A 3362-nucleotide genomic window follows, 5' to 3' on the forward strand; every position below is an offset into this window, starting at 1 on the left:
CCTTCCACGTACTGGGGATGGCATGCTACTTTACTAAATTCACTGATCCAAATCCTAATCTCAGCCAGCAAAAAAGTCATAGACACACCCAGAAATAATGGTATTCTGGGCACCCCAAGGCCAGTCTTATCGGACATAAAACCAACTGCCATACCAGCTATACTAATCTCTAGAAGATTAAAGAATTCATAGACTCCCCCACATTTTGATCTCACATCTTGGCTTATACATGACTTCTTCCATAAAGATTTTCTTTTTTCCTTGAAATTTTACTATTTATTCATCAATCCTACATTATTCCATAGGCGTTATGAGATATTATCTTGATTTTACTCTATTTTGTTTTCCTGCTTGCTTATCTGTATTATCCGAGAGCATGCAAGCCCATTGGTGGAAACAGTGAGTACGAAAATGATGACAGCTAACATTTGCTGACAGGTTACTTTGTGCATATCATCACTCAATAATCTTACACTAAAACATGTTACAAAAGGATAACTTGGATTTCTATTCAGATCTAATATTTACTCTTACACCTTTAATGGATTCCGATTTTCACATAGTGTTAGGGTTTGTCAATTCTACTTGATAGAATCTTTACATCCTTCTATTGTGTTGTAATGTTACCAGACTCCAAAAGAAAGTATTTCAAACCAGCAATTTAGGAATTTTCACCAATTCTTGAATAGGTCAAAAGATCTTTTTATTTATTTATTTTTCATTTTTATTCTTTTTGGCTGGGTACAGTATACTTTATTGATGGTACAAGACAAGGTAGGGCCCCCCAAGCCCCTCCACTTCTGCAAGGGGTCTGATATGGAAACTGTTTTAGAGATCACAAGACTCACAGTGTTGGGGGATGAGTTAGGGAAGGACACCTCAGCAGCTAAGGGCCTCTCTCTTCACCTTGCTCTCGCTGAGGCTGGTGGTCTAGGGGGCTCTTACTCCTTGGAAGTCATATGGACCATATGGTCTACCACCTGGTTGCTGTAGCAAAATTCATTGTCATATCAGGAAATGGACCTGACACAGTGGTCACTGAGAGCAATGCCAGCACCAGGATCAAAGGTGGAAGAGTGGATGTTTCTGTTAAAGTCACAAGAGACAACCTGGTCCTCAGCAGAGCCCAGCATGCCCTTGAGGGGGCCTTCTGATGCCTGCTTCACCACCTTCTTGATGTCATTGTATTGGCAGCTTTCTCCAGGTGGTAGGTCAGATCCATGACTGACATGATGGGGTGGGGACATGGAAGGCCATGTCATTGAGTTTCCCATTCAGCTCAGGGATGACCTTGCCTATAGGTTTGGAGACACCAGTAGAAGTTGGGATGATGTTCTGGGTAGCCCCTCAGCCATCAATCCACAGCTTCTTAGAGGGACCATCTGAGGGTCTTCTGGATGGCAGTGATCGCATGGACTGTGGTCATGAGTCCCTCTACCATGCCAAAATTGTCATGGATGACCTTAGCCAGAAGGACCAAGCAGTTGGTGGTGCAGGAGGCATACTGACCATTCTTGAGGGTGTTCTGATACTTCTCATGGTTCACACCCATCACAAACATGGGGGCATCAGCAAAAGGGGCAGAGATGATGACCCATTGGGCCCCACCCTTCAAGTGAGCCCCAGGCTTCTCCCTGGTGGTGAAGACCCCAGTAGACTCCACAGGATGTTCAGCGCCAATGTCACCCCATATGGTGTTGGTGGAATGTTGCTCCTGGCAGACAAAGATGGGCTTCATTGATGATAGATTTCCTATTTTCAGCCTTGACTGTGCCTTTGAATTTGCTGTGGGTGGAATCATACCAGAACCTATGTACCATGTAGGTGAGGTCAATGAAGCGGTCATTGATGATGACAATATCCCCTTTGCCAGAGTTAAAAGCAGTCCTGGTGACTAGGGACCCAATATGGCTGAATCCATTTACTCCAACCTTCACTATTGTGTCTCAGGGACACGGCTGGCACTGCACCAGGAGATGCAGCTATCTGTCCAACTGGGAAGGGTGCAGAGCCAGAAGATCTTTTTAAATAGCCCTTCAGGACTCCTGGGTGGCTCAGTCATTAAGTATATGACTTTGGCTGAGGTCATGATCTCACAGTTTGTGAGTTCGAGTCCCACATCGGGTGAGCATGAGCCCCGCTTTGGGAAAAACATGAGTCCAGTGTGGGCCCCGCCTCTCTTTCTCTCTCTCTCTCTGTCCTCACTCACTTGCACCCTCTCTCTCAAAAAAAAAAAAAAAAAAATTAGCCCTTCAAATGCAAGTCTCTAATCTGCTAGATAGCACTAATTTTATTTAATTAAAAAAAATTATAAGTCTCTTTAAAATTGTAGTCTTAATTACTTGCTTTAGAATCATCGCCCTATTTATTGTGCAGAATTTCCTTCTACAATTATTTCCCCAATTTTCCTGAATTGTACTTCTTACTGCAGTAGCACAGGCATATTGAGGTTAAACAAAGTTTTTGTTTGTGTGTATTTTCACCTAGAGAGATAGTTTTTCTGGGTATGCAATTCAGAGAAGATATTTAATTCATCACAGCACGTAAAGATATTATATTACCATCTTCTGGCTTTTTGCTTGCTTCTTGTTGAGAAAACTGTCTTTCTAAATGTCTTGTCTTTGTAACTGTTCTCTTTTTCCTCTGGTGGCTTTTTAGGCCTTAAAATTTTGTCTTCAATGTTTGCCCTGTTAATAAAATGTGTCTAGTTGTACATTTTGTTTATTTTAATTCAAAAATTTCATGCCTTCTGGATCTGGTCTTCTTCAGTTCTGAAAATTGTTATCCATTTCTTTCTCCCATACTGTGTCTCTCCAATTTTTTCTATTCACTCTCTCCTTAAATCCATTTTTTTTTTTTTAATTTTGCACATTAGACTTTCATTTCCTGACCTACTTTTGATTCTGGGAGTTTCCTCTATGGGAGTTGTATTTGTAAGAAGTATCTCAGGATCAGTTCTCCAACTCTGCAGACCTCAGGGCTGGTTTAGTTTTTTGCCCCATAAAAATTCTCCAAACCAATTGCTTTCTTTTAACAATAGCCATGGGTTTTTCTTTCATCTACTGTTTGTTTATACTACTCTTGTGTGTGTGTGTGTGTGTGTGTGTGTGTGTGTGTGTGTGCGCGCGCGCACTCACGCTCATAGGAAGCAGTTCCTTTGCAGATTTCTCTTTCTTTTCTTTGAATTTCAAAATCATAGAAAATAATATTTGGTATAATTTATCTGTCAGTAGATGGAGGGGGCAGGTGGATATTTCAGATTTTCAAATTTTCCATTCTGTCACAATCAGTGTGCAGCTACAAAATTCGGCATTTGTTGTGGTGCTGACTGTGCTTTATCAGTGGTTTGAACCCCAGTAAGA

At 41.5% G+C, this 3362-nt stretch overlaps 1 pseudogene; it reads right to left on the reverse strand.

Annotated features, from left to right (window-relative positions):
• Positions 1 to 802: 802 nt before the first annotated feature.
• Positions 803 to 1835, reverse strand: LOC125914789 (glyceraldehyde-3-phosphate dehydrogenase-like; annotated as a pseudogene).
• Between the last annotated feature and the right edge of the window lie 1527 nt (positions 1836 to 3362).

This window comes from Panthera uncia (assembly GCF_023721935.1).
Source record: "Panthera uncia isolate 11264 chromosome D3 unlocalized genomic scaffold, Puncia_PCG_1.0 HiC_scaffold_8, whole genome shotgun sequence".
In the NCBI taxonomy this organism is placed as follows: domain Eukaryota; kingdom Metazoa; phylum Chordata; class Mammalia; order Carnivora; family Felidae; genus Panthera; species Panthera uncia.